Below are 20,701 nucleotides of genomic sequence, written 5' to 3' on the forward strand. Positions count from 1 at the left end.
AGGGCTGCATAAACTCAGCGAAGGGCTGCATAAACTCAGCGAAGGGCTGCATAAACTCAGCGAAGGGCTGCATAAACTCAGTGTAGGGCTGCATAAGTTCAGCGTAGGGCTGCATAAACTCAGCGAAGGGCTGCATAAACTCAGCGAAGGGCTGCATAAACTCAGCGTAGGGCTGCATAAACTCAGCGAAGGGCTGCATAAACTCAGCGAAGGGCTGCATAAACTCAGCGTAGGGCTGCATAAACTCAGCGAAGGGCTGCATAAACTCAGCGAAGGGCTGCATAAACTCAGCGAAGGGCTGCATAAACTCAGCGAAGGGCTGCATAAACTCAGTGTAGGGCTGCATAAGTTCAGCGTAGGGCTGCATAAACTCAGTGAAGGGCTGCATAAACTCAGCGAAGGGCTGCATAAACTCAGCGTAGGGCTGCATAAGTTCAGCGAAGGGCTGCATAAACTCAGCGTAGGGCTGCATAAACTCAGCGAAGGGCTGAATAAACTCAGCGAAGGGCTGAATAAACTCAGCGAAGGGCTGAATAAACTCAGCGAAGGGCTGCATAAACTCAGCGAAGGGCTGCATAAACTCAGCGAAGGGCTGAATAAACTCAGCGAAGGGCTGAATAAACTCAGCGAAGGGCTGCATAAGCTCAGCGAAGGGCTGCATAAACTCAGCGAAGGGCTGAATAAACTCAGCGAAGGGCTGCATAAACTCAGCGAAGGGCTGCATAAACTCAGCGAAGGGCTGCATAAACTCAGCATAGGGCTGCATAAACCCAGTGTAGGGCTGCATAAACTCAGCGTAGGGCTGCATAAACTTAGCGTAGGGCTCCATAAACTCAGCGAAGGGCTGCATAAACTCAGCGTAGGGCTGCATAAACTCAGCGTAGGGCTGCATAAACTCAGCAAAGGGCTGCATAAACTCAGCGTAGAGCTGCATAAACTCAGCAAAGGGCTGCATAAACTCAGCGTAGGGCTGCATAAACTCAGCGTAGGGCTGCATAAACTCAGCAAAGGGCTGCATAAACTCAGCGTAGAGCTGCATAAACTCAGCGAAGGGCTGCATAAACTCAGCAAAGGGCTGCATAAACTCAGCGTAGAGCTGCATAAACTCAGCGTAGAGCTGCATAAACTCAGCAAAGGGCTGCATAAACTCAGCGTAGGGCTGCATAAACTCAGCGTAGAGCTGCATAAACTCAGCGTAGAGCTGCATAAACTCAGCAAAGGGCTGCATAAACTCAGCGTAGGGCTGCATAAACTCAGCGTAGGGCTGCATAAACTCAGCAAAGGGCTGCATAAACTCAGCGTAGAGCTGCATAAACTCAGCGTAGGGCTGCATAAACTCAGCGTAGGGCTGCATAAACTCAGCAAAGGGCTGCATAAACTCAGAGTAGGGCTTTTTGTGTAGGCTCTCAGTTGTCCAGGTGGTTTCCAGTTTCAGTCTTTTGTTCATGGTAATGAGTCATTCACATCATCAGCAGAGTCGTCAAGGGAGCCATCATGAGAGGGTTACAGTTTTATAAATATGAAGAAGCATATTTTTGATTAATTTATGGAAAAAATAGAGTGCTTTCCTGTTGATTCAGACAAACGTGGCATGTAAAGATGGCAAAGAGTGGAGCAGCAGTCAGGTTTCTCTCAGGACATTCTTATCAACTGTTCTTTGGTTTGTCTGCAGTGAGGTTTGAGACCCTGAAATTCAGGGGATTAATGTCCGCTGTGATAACAGACAGGATGTGCCGTTGGCCTTGGAGCTGCAATCCACAGGACTGCTGAACCACTGCGCCCTTGCAAAGTATTTAATTTATTTCTGAGGTGAGATAGAAAAAGAAATGATAAAAAGATGAACAAGTGGAGAATGCTATGGGGAAAAACAGGCTTGCCACGTCGGCCGTGTAATGTAAAAACACTGAACTATTGTAACACCAACCAAATCACTGCAAGTGCTGCAGCTCTGATTCATCAGAGGGACAGGCTGCCATCATCACAGCTTCATTAAACCGTCGTCCTCGGCGGTGGCGAGCAAACAGTCACTGTTCAAACCGGCTGGAACTTTTTAATGAAAAAACAGTCTCTCTTCTGTTTGGGACTGAAGTCTGTTTTAATGAGTTCTCGCAAACCCAAGTCAAAATTATGAAAAGGACTTCAAAGTCTCTCAGATTAGAAAGTTCTCATAATTTCAATGAAATAGTAAGATCTTCACAGTTTTTTTTTGCTGTTGTTGTTTGTTTGTTTGTTTGTTTGTTTGTTTGTTTTGGTGCCAGATTGTTCTGCATTGCATGCATTCGCACAAATCTGTCGCATCACCCCACTTCTGATAAAAATGTGAATACAGCCTTTAAACTCATTTAAACTCAACATTAAATGGGGACAGAGCCTTCTGTCTGCATTCTGCCCGTAGTTATCATATTTTCCAGACAATAAATTGGGAGGTCCTGAGGCTTATATATGAAAAATACTACATTTTCATCTATGACCACAAGATGGCAATGTCTACACACCTGACAAGCTGCTCCTGTATATTGAATGTGAGCAGAAGGTGGCGGTAATTAAACTGGATGCCAACTACCATAAAACAAGAAAAAGATGATCTAAATGAGAGACACATTCTATGTCTTAGAACAGTGGTTCCCAATTGTTTTTATTCTTAGCCCCCTTACTTGTACTCAAGAAGGGTTGAAGCCCCCCTCCCCTACCACCACACACCTCCCCCACCTTCCTCCCAAAAAGAATAAACTGATTCATTCCAATTTTCTTTTTTATTAATGTTTTCTATCATACATCCAAAGAAAAATCTCTTTTTAATTAGTTGTGTTTGTCAAGTAAGTGTATTATTATGACTCTATTTAACATGTGAGCTTTTAATTTTGACAACCTCAGAGCAGACAAAACCTCGAGCAACCCCTGTGATCTTTGGCACCCCCGCAGGGTGGGCTTGGACCCCAGGTTGGGAACCAGAGTTTAGTAAATTTAAGAGATCATGCTCTCAAACTGAAAGACCACTCTGTGGAATAAAATAAATAAAAAGAGGGACTATAACTTTCATACTGCACAGCTCTTGTTTGGACTCTGTGAGACAAGAAGAACAGCAACAGCGGGTCAGCAAGTCAAAACTGAGGTAAGTGTTTACATTATGAATAAATAATGCATCAAGTTTAAAGGGGAACGGAAATGCCCACGTTATTATTCATAGCATGAATAAACACAAATGTGTTCTTTTGCTAGTTCAAGAAACACTAAAGGCCATAAAACATCTACAGAAAACCTTGTTTTAGTCGTGGTTTGAGAGGCTTTGACATTGCAGGTCAGGCGGGTGACGTCACTGGTCTCAGCCTCATTCTGAGATTCCCTGCCAGAGGCACCAACAAAGAGGTTATATATGACTACTAGAGTTTGCACTCCCAGTGCTGCCCACTAAACGCGAACATCCCTTCGCGGACAGTGACGTGACACCTCTTAACTGGGCAAAATATTGATGAAGTTCATACATTTTCAATGGGGATTCGTCACTGAACACACTCAGAAAAACACTTGCAAAATATGTATTAAAATGCCATTCTGACCTGGATGTCGAACCAGTAAAATTAATTCACATTAAATCATGTCAGGAAAGTATTAAACTTACTCTGACACCCGCACATTCCAAAATATTAGTGTTGAAAGTTACACAGATCTGCGCTGCTGGGCTGAACCGAGCTGCTGCTGCTGTTTTCAGCATAGCGCGGCTCCTAAAACCATTATGAAACATGTATATATATATATATATTTTTTTTTTTTTTTTTTTTTTTTTTTTTTTTTTTTTACACTTTTATCCTTTATTGACAGAGGAGCACTTTGTTGGCATTAACCACTTGGTGGCCAAGTGGTTAATGCGCTTGGTTTCAGTACAGAAGGTTCCCAGTTCAAATCCCACCCCTGCCACATTTTTCCATGTGAAGTGGAGTTGTGTCAGGAAGGGCATCCGGCGTAAAACCTGTGCCAATTCAACATGCAGATCCACCTTGGATTTGCTGTAGCGACCCCGAGTGCAAACAAAGGAGCAGCCGAAGGGGCTTACTATCCTTTATTGACAGAGTTTCATTCATGAAGTCAGTGGTGTGTGTGTGTGCACATCTCTGTGTGTGAGTCGTCTGTGTCCTCAGACAACACAGACACGGGCAGGAAACATACAGCTGTTTATCAACCAAATGTCACAGACAAAGTGACAAGAATAACCAAAACCACTTCCTTATGGAATGAAATATTGTCTCCCTTGTTCCTCCGTTTCCTCCGACTTTGCCAACATGCGCAGCTTTCCGGCATATTCCACCTGGTTCTTGACAAGGCTAATAGAAGTTCAATGAGCGAGCTCAGTAAACTGCACGTAACATGCCAACCAGTGACATCAACTGGAAGTGCCCTCCACTGACTTCAGCCAATGGCGATTTACATGTCAATTTAGCAGCAAATTTGATTCAAATATTATCTACGCTGCGCTCAAACATTCTGCACATGTATGAATAACAATTTTTACCAAGGAATGCACAAACAAATTCTCAAAAAGCATTTCTGTTCCCCTTTAATTACACTGCATATTTACCTCACCAGGGATTGTGTGTTCAGTGGTGACAAAAAGCAATTTACTTGCATTTTGTGACTTGTACAATAAATTGTTAGCTTCTGCTCACTAAGGCAGTTTTTGCATTACAAATAAATAATGCCCAGTTTTCAAACATTTTATTGCATTCCCTTTTACCTCACCTATGATCATCTTTTCAGTGGTGGCAAGAAGCACTTCACTCACATTTTGTGCCTTGTATAATAAAATTAATTCTTTAATGGTCAACTCAACTGTTTGGTAGAGCATTTTGATATCGCCTACATTCTACTGAAAAATATGAGGCTATTAAAGGGTTGATTAGCTCGTTACCTTCTGCTCACTAATGTAGTTTTCACATTTCAAATAAATAATGCCCAGAGTTTTCCAACATTTTATTGCGTGACCTTTTACCTCACCTATGATTGTTTGTTCTGTGGTGGTAAGAAGCAGTTTACTCATGTTTTTTGCCTCTTGCAATAACATTAATTAGCTTCTTTGATTCTGGGATATACAGTACCAATCAAACATTTGGACACACTTTACCTTTCAACTGAATGCATAGTAATAGCGATGAAAAAGGCGAGCGAGAGCATTGAGGAGCTGTCTTAGATTTGTAGCTACCTTGAAAGCAACACTGGGCAAATATCACAAACTCCAGATACACACTTTGCACAAACGGAAAAAAATCTCCTCACAGCGAACAGTCGATCTGCACTGAAAACAGATTTTGTAGCACAGACACCCTGCTAATGGGAAACGTTTGACTGTTTTTGGACCTTTAAAATGAGTGAAAAATTGAGCAGTGGACTGACAATTAAAGCAATTACTGCCATTTAATCTGTCCAAATATTCTAATTTTAACATGCTTGCTCATGTGTGTGGCTCTCAAATAAGTACGTTTACAAACTGTGAATGTCACTTAAATCTTTTATAAAATTATGGCATTGGTGTTGAATTGTTCCATCCTCTGAATAAAAAATGTCAGCAACTGAGAAAACTGAACTGAAAGTGAACTGTTCGTGACCACAAACAACCTTAAAACCGAATGAAACACATTTGCAACAAATGTGACTATATTCAGGGTCACACATGGAACATTATCTACATTTTAATCCGTGGTCTTACACAGTAAAATCTGTTTTTCTGTCCCTTTTTTTTAGGAACTTTGTCTTCTTGAGAGCCCCAGTGAAAGTGACCTTTGACTTTCACCCTGTCAGGAAACTGTACCTTCTACCTTGAAAAACACTTTATTCCCCCTCATTTGATTTGCTCATTTGCATGGTGCAAAGTACAGTCATTAAAATCTAACCTGTTGTATTTATGATTTCCACTCGTACATCTGTGTTGTGCCCTTCACTGCACCAAAACAACAGGATGGTTCATTAGGAACCAGTCTGTTGGGAAAACTGTCACATGCCCACTAAGGTTAGAACTGTATTCCTCAGTGACAGCATCTGAATAAGTAAACTACATTATTCACTGTTTTTTAATGGAAAATCATCCAAGGTGAACAGTGGGAAAAAAAAAAAAAAAACTAGAATGACACTCTTTCAATTCCTCCACCAAGGTGGACGGAACTTCATAATCAATAAATAAGTGTAATTGCATGTTGCTGCAAATACATTGTCGACCTTTAACTGCAATCACTATATCCCCTTGTATTTCAAAGCTGGGGGGGTGTTTGAAAAGCTAAAAAATTCAATACAATAAACATTCTATTTATAGTTTTTAATACTTTTATAATTGCTTTAAAAAATAAAACGTGTTTTTCACAAAAAATAATAATTATACAAGACTAATTACATTGCCATATTCTGCCGCTAAGGGGCTATCATCTTACCACTAGAAATCCCAGTGGCTTGTACGTATTGTGCAAATGTGTATTTTAAAGTGCATTTCAAGTGCCTGATGCATATGTTTATATTGTTAATTTCATCTATTTCTATTTACTTTAATTACTTATTTAGCATCTAATAACCAAGGTTGGGTAGGATTACTTTGAAATGTAGTCCAAAGGTAATCAGATTACAAGTAATCCAAATGTATGTACATGCACTCAACAAAAATATAAACGCAACACTTTTGGTTTTGCTCCCATTTTGTATGAGATGAACTCAAAGATCTAAAACTTTTTCCACATACACAATATCACCATTTCCCTCAAATATTGTTCACAAACCAGTCTAAATCAGTCTCCCCACTCCCAGTCTACAGATTGGGAGTGGGGCTCAAGCAATGTCCAAGCATGAACCAGTTCAAACAGCGGTACAAAAATATGTTTTTTCTGGGTATAGGGAGGAGGAAGGGTAATGAGGGTTAGGGTGTTTTTGTTTTTTGCTTCGGCTTGTAAATATATAGTATTTTGTATGTAAGTAGGTATGTGTAGGTGTATATTTATGTTTGTGTATATATATGTGTATATATGTATATGTGTATATATGTGTATGTATATGTGTATGTATGTTGATGTGTGTATGTATATATGTATGTGTATATATATGTATATATATATATATATATTGATATCGGTTTAGGTGTGTAGGAATCTATGTGTATATGTGGCAAAGGGTATTACTGGTTGTGGGGAAGAAGGGGTAGGGATAAATAAACTGATGCTTCACCCTACCCCTTTTCGGACATGTTGGGTACACAGTAGGAACTTTTTTGTTGTTGTCTTTACTGATCTATCTTGTAATTGTTCTTGTATCAAATGTTCGAAATAAACAGTTTTCATTCATTCATTCATTCATTCATTCATTCATTCATTCATTCATTCAAATCTGTGATAGTGAGCACTTCTCCTTTGCTGAGATAATCCATCCCACCTCACAGGTGTGCCATATCAAGATGCTGATTAGACACCATGATTAGTGCACAGGTGTGCCTTAGACTGTCCACAATAAAAGGCCACTCTGAAAAGTGCAGTTTTGTTTTATTGGGGGGGATACCAGTCAGTATCTGGTGTGACCACCATTTGCCTCATGCAGTGCAACACATCTCCTTCGCATAGAGTTGATCAGGTGGTCAATTGTGGCCTGTGGAATGTTGGTCCACTCCTCTTCAATGGCTGTGCGAAGTTGCTGGATATTGGCAGGAACTGGTACACGCTGTCGTATACGCCGGTCCAGAGCATCCCAAACATGCTCAATGGGTGACATGTCCGGTGAGTATGCCGGCCATGCAAGAACTGGGACATTTTCAGCTTCCAAGAATTGTGTACAGATCCTTGCAACATGGGGCCGTGCATTATCCTGCTGCAACATGAGGTGATGTTCTTGGATGTATGGCACAACAATGGGCCTCAGGATCTCGTCACGGTATCTCTGTGCATTCAAAATGCCATCAATAAAATGCACCTGTGTTCTTCGTCCATAACAGACGTCTGCCCATACCATAACCCCACCGCCACCATGGGCCACTTGATCCACAACATTGACATCAGAAAACCGCTCACCCACACGACGCCACACACGCTGTCTGCCATCTGCCGTGAACAGTGTGAACCGGGATTCATCCGTGAAGAGAACACCTCTCCAAGGTGCCAAACGCCAGTGAATGTGAGCATTTGCCCACTCAAGTCGGTTACGACGACGAACTGGAGTCAGATCGAGACCCCACTGAGGACGACGAGCATGCAGATGAGCTTCCCTGAGACGGTTTCTGACAGTTTGTGCAGAAATTCTTTGGTTATGCAAACCGATTGTTTCAGCAGCTGTCCGAGTGGCTGGTCTCAGACGATCTTGGAGGTGAACATGCTGGATGTGGAGGTCCTGGGCTGGTGTGGTTACACGTGGTCTGCGGTTGTGAGGCTGGTTGGATGTACTGGATGTACTGAGACGGCTTATGGTAGAGAAATGAACATTCAATACACGAGCAATAGCTCTGGTTGACATTCCTGCTGTCAGCATGCCAATTGCACGCTGCGACATCTGTGGCATTGTGCTGTGTGATAAAACTGCACCTTTCAGAGTGGCCTTTTATTGTGGGAAGTCTAAGGCACACCTGTGCACTAATCATGGTGTCTAATCAGCATCTTGATATGGCACACCTGTGAGGTGGGATGGATTATCTCAGCAAAGGAGAAGTGCTCACTATCACAGATTTAGACTGGTTTGTGAACAATATTTGAGGGAAATGGTGATATTGTGTATGTGGAAAAAGTTTTAGATCTTTCAGTTCATCTCATACAAAATGGGAGCAAAACCAAAAGTGTTGCGTTTATATTTTTGTTGAGTGTACATACATGTAATCCACATGTATTACTACCCTGCTAATAACCAGGCATAAATAGAAATCAATGTGGGCATGATCAAAGTTTTCAGGAGAATTTCAGGATAAATCTGCATTTTACATGTTTTTACTGTGCTCTTACATTTATTCAAACTCAGTCTGACATTTGTACAGCCAATATCTGTCAAAACAAATACAGAAGAGGATCAGACTATTTATATAATAGACTTGAGTGAATTTGTTCGTCCCAGTCCAGATGATGTGAAACAAGATAGAAAATAATACCATCAGTTTATCAAACACATTATGTCTGCCGCGACACAAGATACTAGTCTGATCCTTAATTAATTTTATTATGAAGTTAAGTTAAAGATGGGAAATAATCAGATGTGAGCTTTGCATGCTCGCATCATATTAAAGATATTAATATTAAAGACTGCTCTTAACCCGCCTGCGGTGCTGCTTTTACACAGCGCTTCTCCTCAAAAATTTCAAATAAAATAAATAAAATGAAACAGACACACCAGCCAGGGTGAAAGTAAGATTATTCAATAATCTTTAGATCAAGCTGAAAGAAATCTAAAAACACTACACTGGAATATGGAGAATATCATAGAGAAATTAATCTCATTCATGTATATTCTTACAACCCCTGGCAAAAACTATGGAATCATCGGCCTCGGATGATGTTCATTCAGTTGTTTAATTTTGTAGAAAAAAAGCAGATCACAGACATGACACAAAACTAAAGTCATTTCAAATAGAAACTTTCTGGCTTTAAGAAACACTATAAGAAATCAAGAAAAAAAGATTGTGGCAGTCAGTAACGGTTACTTTTTTAGACCAAGCAGAGGAAAAAAATATGGAATCACTCAATTCTGAGGAAAAAATTATGGAATCACCCTGTAAATTTTCATCCCCCAAACTAACACCTGCATCAAATCAGATCTGCTCATTGACATTGACCCTATGTGTCTTTTTGCAAGGAATGTTTTCGCAGTTTTTGCTCTATGGCAAGATGCATTATCATCTTGAAAAATGATTTCATCATCCCCAAACATCCTTTCAATTGTCCAAAATATCAATGTAAACTTGTGCATTTATTGATGATGTAATGACAGCCATCTCCCCAGTGCCTTTACCTGACATGCAGCCCCATATCATCAATGACTGTGGAAATTTACATGTTCTCTTCAGGCAGTCATCATTATAAATCTCAGTGGAATGGCACCAAACAAAAGTTCCAGCATCATCACCTTGCCCAATGCAGATTCGAGATTCATCACTGAATATGACTTTCATCCAGTCATCTACAGTCCACGATTGCTTTTCCTTAGCCCATTGTAACCTTGTTTTTTTTCTGTTTAGGTGTTAATGATGGCTTTCGTTTAGCTTTTCTGTATGTAAATCCCATTTCCTTTAGGCGGTTTCTTACAGTTCGGTCACAGACGTTGACTCCAGTTTCCTCCCATTCGTTCCTCATTTGTTTTGTTGTGCATTTTTCGATTTTTGAAACATATTGCTTTAAGTTTTCTGTCTTGACGCTTTGATGTCTTCCTTGGTCTACCAGTATGTTTGCCTTTAACAACCTTCCCATGTTGTTTGTATTTGGTCCAGAGTTTAGACACAGCTGACTGTGAATAACCAACATCTTTTGCAACATTGCGTGATGATTTACTCTTTTAAGAGTTTGATAATCCTCTCCTTTGTTTCAATTGACATCTCTCGTGTTGGAGCCATGATTCATGTCAGTCCACTTGGTGCAACAGCTCTCCAAGGTGTGTTCACTCCTTTTTAGATGCAGACTAACGAGCAGATCTGATATGATGCAGGTGTTAGTTTTGGGGATGAAAATTTACAGGGGGATTCCATAATTTTTTCCTCAGAATTGAGTGATTCCATATTTTTTTCCTCTGCTTGGTCTAAAAAAAGTAACCGTTACTGACTGCCACAATCTTTTTTTCTTGATTTCTTATAGTGTTTCTTAAAGCCAGAAAGTTTCCATTTGAAATGACTTTAGTTTTGTGTCATGTCTGTGATCTGCTTTTTTTCTACAAAATTAAACAACTGAATGAACATCCTCCGAGGCCGGTGATTCCATAATTTTTGCCAGGGGTTGTATATTAGTGGAATATACAGGGTGAACACAAAACAGTCCTTGGTTTTATAATATCAAAAGTTAATAATTTTACAATTTTGAAGAAGACTGCAAAAGAGAAAAAAAAAACTTGATGAGTTTCTGCAACTGTATATACCAAGATTGTAAAATTATTCATGTGATTTCTGATCTTATACATATTTGAAACCAAGGAGTGTTTTTGTGTTCACCCTGTGCAATGTCTGAGCAACTGTCATGTGACCCACCAAATTGAGAGAAAAGCATTTCCATTCTATGAATTTGCTCTTACATACAGTAAAATCTCAGGATGGAAAACCTGATGTGAAAAAAAAAAAACCTGAGGCTAATTAAAAAGGGATAAATTGAGATTTATGAAAGTGAGACTTCTGAGTTGCTATTGAAATGATGAAATATTTATCACAGCATTCAGGCAGTAAAACTGAAGTCACTACTTTAAAAGAATACAAATCAACACTAGAAAATAAATAATTTTCTAACCTTTATTCAGCAGTTTTAGCCATTTACCCATATCATGAATATTACATATAATACACACTTGTGAAAGCTCACTCAACAACCTATTGTTATTTATTTTTTATTTATTTAGCCTTTATTTAACCAGCTGACAATGCTTTGTCAGCTTGTCGCTGCACCTGAACAGCATTTTTAGATCACTTTAACCCAAGTTTAAGTCAGCGCATCATCATATTTCTATTTAATCGAATGTCCGATGATGCGGAATAACACTAAGCAACACTAAGATGGTGGCCGTCAGGCAACAACTTTCAAATCCACAGTAAAACAGGAAAAGTTCAAATGTCAAACACTTCCTGGATTGGCAGACGAGATCCCATGGAATCTCACGGGAACTCAGTGGAAAGCTCACACTGAAACAGGAAGTGCAAAATTTTCAGTCACAGTGAAACAGGAAATGTCAAATGTTGAACACTTCCTGACATGGGTGGAGCTAGAGCGGAGGCCGGGGTCTTGAGAACCAGGGATAGTAGGTTGAAAAGCTTTTTTATCCCATGGGAACTCTTCCTACCCACCTAAGCGGTTCAAGAATATGAACAGCATGTATATAAGTGACATTTAAATGACAATTTATATGACAATATTGAGATACAATAATCTGTCCATATTGTACAGCCTTGCTGTCAACTAGCTGAAAACTTTGAATGTTAATTTACACCTACTTTATAAAAATGCTTAAAGTGGCAGGGGGTTAAGAGGGCTGTAATTAGGGGGGTCAACTGAAAAGCAAAAAAGAAAATGCTTAAAAAGGTGGGGAGTATGGGGGCAGAGCCCCTCCAATAAAGAGCCCCTGAAATAAAGTCTGAAGGACCTAAATAACATAGATGCTGACGAGCTTTGCTCGTTCATGTCCACGACATATCCCTATTAACAATAATAATAATAATTATTATTATTATTATTATTATTATGCAAGTGGTGTGAGCCTACTGAGTCACTTGCTGCAGTGTAAAAGCAAAAATAAAATAGATCAGAAACCATTTGAGAACACTAGTGGATGTGCTTTTCCATTTAGAACTGGAGTTGTGTCCGTTTTGTTTGCCACAATATCATGCAAGGCTTCAAATGAGACTGTGCTGCCCCATTCAACACACAGATGCACCTTGGATTTGCTGTGGAAAACCCAAGTACAAACAAGGGAGTAGCCAAAGGGACTTACTTTACAAAACAAGTTTTATTTTATCTTTATTCTTAATTATCAGTAAATTATGTATAGTGTGTCATATGTCAGCGTATTGCAGTACAGTTGTAGTGTGGCCTTTGTTTAGTGATATGCATCCTATAGTGAACTTATTTCCAATACCCAGGACTAGCATAAACAATATCTGATAGATAAGAAACTACCAATCTGATATATAAAACATAGCACCCCCCCCCCCCCCCCCCACTGATTTACATTACATCAATGTGTAACCTGAAAAAAGCAATGCAAGCTCTATAGGATATCATCTATACTGGTTTAACAGGTCAAATGATCACACGAGATATTTTATTTAGCCACAATTCATAATTACATTTTCAAGCGGCGGTAAATCAGGCGTGTCCGTCTTTGTGGTTGTGGCCTCCGATTGGAAAGCAGTCACAGTGAAATATTACTATTGCTCCTCCGGAGCCGTAAAGATGCTTGTTTCAGCATGTTTGTGCGTCTCAACCTTCTCACCACAACACCAATCAATGCCGCCTTGACAAATCTCTCCTGGAATGAGAATCTTATTTTCAAGCGGTTGAAGGACATTTTCTCAGCCTGACCTTCACCATGACCCTTCGCCGACTCACAGTAACAACCTTTACACATTATATGACACACATAATCTGCTGCGTATTCACACACGTGTTAGTGGAACTTATGTCTCCACGTCAAGCTGTTTTTGAGCAGACTGAAAGATGTATAATATTAGGTTGGAACGCAGCACTGAGGGAGTACAACCAGCAGTACATTCAAAACGTCTCACGATGTACTAAACAACATTTCCTCTCTGTCCGTGCTATAAATACATCATGTGTATTTTATTCCCAAGTAGGGAGTCCGAAATCTAAGTGATACTCATCATTTTAATTAAACTTTCAATTCCACATGTGAAGAATTGAACTTGCAGACACCAAAATGTGCAGTTGCTCTTGAAAAAAGATCTTTATTAGATGAAGAGGTAGAGTGTTCTGGGCTGATGAGACATTGGAAGCCTGCAGCTTTCGACATTAACGGTTGTCCAATTGTCCAGGACAAGTAAGAAATGTGATCGGATAACACAGATCCCCTATAACATTGCCCAAATTGGACAAGTGCAATTTTTCTTTCTAAAATGGTCAAATTATTTATTTTTTCACACCGTTACAAACTTTACAGCTTTCCCAGACCATAAGCACTGGCAGTCGGTGAAATTGCCGACAATAAGGGCACACTAATGACGATTCACATCTGAGCTGAACTGACCGCCTCACACGGATCGGCACACGTGTAATTTGCAGATTTTGCTAAATTTACATAAGTGTGATTTTTATGGAATGGTGACTTGTTTTTTGAAGTGATAACTGCATTTATTTCAATCCATTGGTGGTAAAATTGCAGTCAGTGGAGGGACAGTGCGCTCACATCATGAAAAAAACAGCCTGGAGAAAAAAAAATAGCCTCGTGTGGGGCTGTGGAGTGCAACATTTCCACAAAAGCCACATTGATAAATCCACTGTGCATCCTGTTGACGAATAGATGAAAACTGACCGAATCTGACAAGAATCAGATATAAAAAGGCAAATTTGTTTTTTTTAGTCAGTCAGTTAAACTTGATTCACTTAAAAAAACAATGCTAGAGTCCTCTTGCTTCTTCTGCAAGGTGGAGTGAGCAGCTGGGGGTCAACACACACCTTCAAATATACAACAAGTCTCATTTAGATGATCAACAGTGGTTGATCATCTAAATGATGTCTCACATAATGTCAATAAGAGCAGTCAGCTGGACACACACTCTGCAGGCCTCGGATGAAAGGGTGGACCCTGAGGTTGTGGGAAACCCCTTAAAGGTCTACTCCTGTGGCCAATTTAAAGACATTTTTCACATAATAATAATAATAATAATAATAATAATAATAATAATAATAATAAACCGATTCTCAAAAAATAAGATATTACTTAATAATATATTTTTAACTTACTATTCATAATATTTAAGAATAAAGTAATTTTGCCTAAAACCTAGGCACTTCATTCACTATATACCGTAAGTCTTTTATTTTAAAAATGAGTGTATTAATTAAAGATAGATATAGAGGTGTTTTAGGCAGTTGTATCACTCATGTGACTCAGCTGCGCCTCATTGCCAAACCCGTTAAAATGGGACAAGTCCAGATAGCAATAGTACAAGTGTGTCTCTAATTCTACTTGTCCTATAGGACAGGTCCCTGAAAATGCTTAATGTCTTTGCCTGGCCTCTTCTGGTCAGGAACTGAGGCAAGAGCTGTGTCAGACATTTCTGAAGTCAATTTTGCCAATTGCACATTCTCTCAAAACTGGTCAAATCTGTGGCAATGTGTTGTGTGATAAAACTGCACATTTTAGAGTCACCCTTGTATTATACTCATTACTAACTCAAATTTTATGTAAATTATTACTGTTTTGGGATATTTGAGGAGGTAGTTTGTTGGCAAAAAATGTTTTTATGGGTATGTGGTCTTTGGTCTGAAAAGTTTGAGAAATACTGCCCTAAACAGAAGCAGGTGTCCCCATTAACACTCAACCAATAGGAAAATACACATTCATTAAAACCGAAAAGCTCTCACTCGCAACTTGCTATTTGCAGATTGCTAACAAAGCGATCCCTCTTCCACCCCACCATGACCAGATGGTCAATGTCCGCTGCCTAGGAGTAGTCTCCACCCCTTCCTTTTCCAGTGACAGGTTTTGTAATCATCTCAACTCTGCTCTCTACTACAATGGGGACCTACACCAAAGATTATTATAGCATTCTGCACATTATCATAATGTATTAAAATGATCAGCTTTAACCTTCAGAGTGCTTCTTGTAGAACTGAAATAAAGTAACCATTTGGGTGAATTTCAAAGTTTTCAACCCCCATTAAAAAAGTTTGTATATTCCCTAAAATTTAAAATATCCTGGAGGAAGAATTGTGAACTATGCCTAGATGGAACAAACAAAACCATCAGACTCAAAATCCATTAAGAACTGAGGGAAAACCATTTTCTACAGTGACAATGAAAAACAAATTGTCCATTTATAGTTTTATTGAGTGTGCATCATAATAATAATGATGTTCTTTTAAAAATTAAAATAATGTGATGTAGTGGATTCTCCAACTACACCCCTCGAATGAATACCTCTTAGTACCTCCTTGACTGATTTTTCTGGTGAACACTGAATATTTCAACACTTTACTCAACATTTCTTAAGTTGTGTCACTATGCTCAAGGACACTTCAGCAGGGCAGATGCTCCCCAACACCACCGAGGTCTAAAAATGTTTCCTCAATCTTCTGCTGCCTCTGAAGCTGCATGTGTCACGCACAGCTCCTATAATTACCACATGTCCTCATGATTTCAAACGCACCTTTCCCCTGATTCACAATGAGCCGTCACAGTTCATTACTGGAGCATCATGGAGCTGCTAGAAGTTGGCTGTGTGGACCTCTCATTTGCTGGCAGGCTTTTGGTGTCAGTTTGTGGGGAACAAAAAAAAACTCTGGCAGGTCTGGAGGAGCTCCTTCACTCACTATCATCTTAATCCTGAGCCTGGAGGGAAGCAGAGGGGAGAGAGGGAGCAGGCTGGATGGATGCTGGAGTGGACTTCAGACATGAGGTCACAAAAACTGTTAACAGTGCAGGCGCCCCGGTTCACTCCAGTAAGTGAGGATGCTGCATCGCTGCTGCTAGTTTGTTTCCCAGTGGCCTCAATTTGTCAAAACTGATTCAGTGTATATGTGCGTGCATGTGTACGTGCATGCCAGGATTTCCCTCCAGAAATGAAAACGTTGCACTTGTGAGTGAAGAAGCGCAAATGGCTGAAGTGAAGATGTTCCCATGCTTACAGCCGCCATCTTAAGAAGGAATAATTACTGTGAAATGAACGTGTTTCTGAGCGTGCGCCCGCTCTCGCTTTGCTGCAGGGGTTTGGTGTGTCACACACAGCATCAACACAAAACATCATTTCCATGCGTCTGGTACACAAAGTGACTAAGATGTCACCTAATTTCACCCATTCTGTTTTTTTCCCCAAAGACAAAGCGGTTTAGCTGGCACGCTGTGCACGCACGTGTGATTATGGTTTATTATTAGTTCAAATTAAAAAAAAAAAATGCTCAAATATACTGTTATGATTTGGAGTACTGCAGTAGCAGGATGACAGCATTTCTTTCCAGAGGCCACGAGAGTCTTGTTTTGTCTCCAGATTCAAAAATCAAAAGGAGACAAACTGGTCATAAAGCTGCACTTTTACAACAACACAGTTTGACGAGCAACATTCAAGCAACTGAATTGAAGGAGCTAGCTTGCTAGCTTACTGCAGCTAGCTTCTCGGCACACAGTGCATCCAGTGTATCCAAAATCTGGAGCAAAAGCTCTGTTTTTCAACATAGTTCAGCCAAATTCTGTGGAAAAAAAAAATAAATATAAGAAGGAACTTTGCACATACATCAGACATCATGGAGGTGTCCAGAGCACTTTGGTTGTTTGTCACTTCAGCAGCTGAAAGCTTTTAGGGCTGAAATCATCCGCTACTTATGTCAAGAGTAACGTGAGGCTGTCCCATTTCAACGGCTGGTAAAGCGGCTGACGTACACAACCTTCTTTCCCCCGAAAAGGAAAGCTACGACAGGTTTGTTCACATCCCAAACAATCATTGTCAAACAGTCAGTGTGTGATTTTTTTTTAAGACAAAATGGTTTCTAAATTAAAAAAAAAAATAAAATAAAAATAATAATAATAATAATAATCATCCAAAAATACACTTTTACACTATGGATGTACAACTGTAAATAAGTAATATTGATAAGTAAAGTATAAATCAGTACTGAAAAATAATTACTAAACTACAGGTTGCGCCAACTACGCTAGGTAGGTTGTTGCATGCAGCTGACAAGGTTGCCAGGTGACAGGGGGTAGAGGTGGGGAAACCTACCCAGTAGCACTGGTACCACAGTCTCTTATACAAACAGACTGGTAGCATGTTTTTGAAAACATGGCTATGATTGGTCCATCTGGTACGTCGGCCGCTACTGGCTATCACGCCACGCTCTGTGATTAGCTGGGGCGTAACCGCAAAAAATGTGAAAAACAAACAGAAAGTCTTGAAAAGTGAGAAACTAGCTGCAAAATTTCACAAATGTCGGGGGTGGGAGTTTATCTCACCCCTGTCAAACCAAAATGGAAACCAGGTATTTGCTTTGTGTGTCTGGAATTCGCACGGCAACCGAATACATTTGGAGGTTTGAGGAGTGGAACCAACTTACCATCCTCCTTGCATTGCCGCCATTTTGATTTTGAAACGTTGTAAACAAAGGCTGCAGCCAATCAGAGAGCGGCATGTCTCAGCCAATCAGCAAAATGTCAGAATCCTGACTAAAAGTCACGTTACCAAATAACCCGATACCGACTCCTTTGCATTGGCAGGAGGAGTGGAACCAACTTACCTACCCACCCACACATAACACATACAACATACCGCATAGAGCGATTAGCAATGGGAATAAAATTTATACACTTTCATGTTGCTGTCCTCATAATGGGGGGCCTGACTATTCAAGAAGAAATACAGCAGAGCTGAAAGATTCAATAATTGTCACCATCTACAAGCAGAAAGGAAGCAAGTCTAATGGTAGAAACCACTGTGGAGTCTCCTTACAGTCTACTGGAAGCAAGGTCCTTACACGGATTGCCAACAACTGTCTGAGACCATGAGCAGAAAACATCCTTCCTGAAACTCAAAGTGGCTTCTGACCATCAAGACAGACCACAGACATGATCTTCACTGTCCTCCAGTTGCAAGAAAAGTATCAAGAGCAACACCAACCATTGTACCTTTCCTTCATTGACTTGACAAAGGTGTTTGATAGCATGTCACACCCATTTCTGTGGAAGACTCTGAGCAAAATGTGCTGTCCAGAAAAATTCATCAAGATCTTGAGGCTTCTCCATGATGGCATGTCCGCCACAGTTCTGGTAAATGGCACCAAAACTGAAGCCCTCGGTGTTCAATCAGGAGTAAATCAGGGCTACGTCATCACTGCTACACTCTTCATCATCTTTGTGGCAACTATCCTCCACCTGATCAAGGACAAGGTGCCACCATTAATTGACATCATGTACAGAACAGATGGAAAGCTCTTCAGTCTGAGCCGATGGAGAGCCAAGAAGTAAATCACCACCATTCCTGGATTTCCAGTATGCAGACAACAGCAGAGTGTAATGAAAGAAGGTCTTCAGAAATCCTTGAAACCTTCGATGAAGCCTACATAAAGCTTGGTCTTCACATCAACCTGAAGAAGACATGGATCCTGTACCAGCCTCCACTCAACATGGTCAACTCAAAACGTCCTGCTGTGAAATTGCATGGACAGGTCCTGGAGAACGTGACCCACTTTCCATACCTGGGTAGCAATGTGTCATCAAACACTGACATCAATGACAAGATCCAACACCGACTCAAGTGTACAGGAACTGCCTTCTTGTCTGGAGGAGCTCCTGTGTTTTCAACAACAGAGACAAAACTCCTTTTCCACAAAGCTGTCATGTCAACCCTGCTGTACAGGTCTCAGATATTGACCACATACCGCTGCCACCTGAAGGCCCTCGAGCAATTCCAACAATGCTGCCTAAGAAGTATTCTCATGCATCAGGTGGGAAGACTACAGTACCAACATCAGCATCCTGGCTAAAGCCAAGCTCCAGACTAGGGATGGGTATTGATAAGATTTTATCCATATCAATGCCATTATCGGTTCTGCTTATCGATCCGATTCCTTATCGATTCCCTTATCGATACCTCTTGTGAATTTTGTACTAAAAGTCGGCTTTACAGGTTTTCTATTTATTTCATTGAGTCTTAAATATGAAATTAGTCACTGTATCCTTGATCGCTGGACATAAATAAAAATAAACAAAACTGTGTTTCACTTTGAAGTTATTAATTCCGACTGGACTCTATCGTTCTAACTTGACTCATCAGAGAGCCGCGCAGTGTTTGGAGCTGTGTGAACAGAACGGAGGACGATTCTCGTTTCTTTCTCGTAACAAGACAGGAGTCCCAGTTAGTAACTTTAATCCGCACAAAAGTGACTCACGATTTCACATATTCAGGAATGAAAGTGGTGAAAAACAAAAAAAGCTGAAACCCAAAATTACCCCCCAACACACGTGCACGAAAATGTTTGAATTCTAGAAGCTCTGAAATGCAATCTGGGACTATTCCAGACAATAAACTGCAGTGAGTGCAGCATCCATTTAGTGAGAAAAAACCCAACTTTCCTTATTCAAATTCATTCCAGTAGTATTCTGCTCTTACTAGGATGCAGCAGTTTTCTAGCTTGGCAGATAGTTCTGGAGGAAATCACTGAAGAAATTAACACATTGAAAATATGGTTTGACTGAAACAAATTGTCATTAAACTTAAATAAGACAGGGATGAAATATGTTCATTGTTAGTTGGTTTTATATTTTGTGTTGTGTTTTATTCAGGTTCTTTTTGTCTCTTTCTCTAAAATTGTATATAATCATTAGATTAGTTATTATTATTATTGTTGTGCTTGCTATTATTAATAATATATAAACAAAAATAAATTGGAAAAAAAAATTACAATTTGTAATACATTTGACTCTTTTATGACAACAAACGTTTGACAGCTGCAACTGCTTAATGCTAACATTGAAAATGCCACAGACATGCTAACGTGTTAGCATCGGTCCCGTTTTTAAGTTATAAAATACATCTATCAACTGTTTCAGAAGACCGTAACAGGTCGGTTTAACATAAAAAAGGTAAATAATACTCACAGCCATATGCTCTTTAGGGTTTTAGCGGGGGAAAGAGAAAGAAAGATCTGTGAATCACTGCTTTGATTGGTTCAAGGTTCAAAGCAAAGCCGCGCTGCAGAAAAGTTGATTACAGACCCGCTGCAGGTCTGTAATCAATTTAGAGAAATTATAATTTTCCTGACAAACACCCTCAAAAACAACAGCCACCACTCTGAAGTACCGATAAGGGAATCGTTAAGTAAAAAGGTTACTGATGTCGGTGGATCGAATC

General features: G+C 40.0%; 1 long non-coding RNA gene across 1 annotated transcript; it reads right to left on the minus strand.

Moving 5' to 3' along the window:
* Window positions 1–4,515: 4,515 nt before the first annotated feature.
* Window positions 4,516–17,890, minus strand: LOC117509105. The gene is made up of 3 exons (XR_004560246.1): window positions 17,781–17,890; window positions 9,273–9,278; window positions 4,516–4,528 (listed from the first exon to the last, which is right to left on the minus strand). It is a non-coding gene; the product is annotated as an uncharacterized LOC117509105 (long non-coding RNA).
* Between the last annotated feature and the right edge of the window lie 2,811 nt (window positions 17,891–20,701).

The sequence above is a fragment of the Thalassophryne amazonica genome, chromosome 4 (genome assembly GCF_902500255.1).
Source record: "Thalassophryne amazonica chromosome 4, fThaAma1.1, whole genome shotgun sequence".
Lineage (NCBI taxonomy): Eukaryota > Metazoa > Chordata > Actinopteri > Batrachoidiformes > Batrachoididae > Thalassophryne > Thalassophryne amazonica.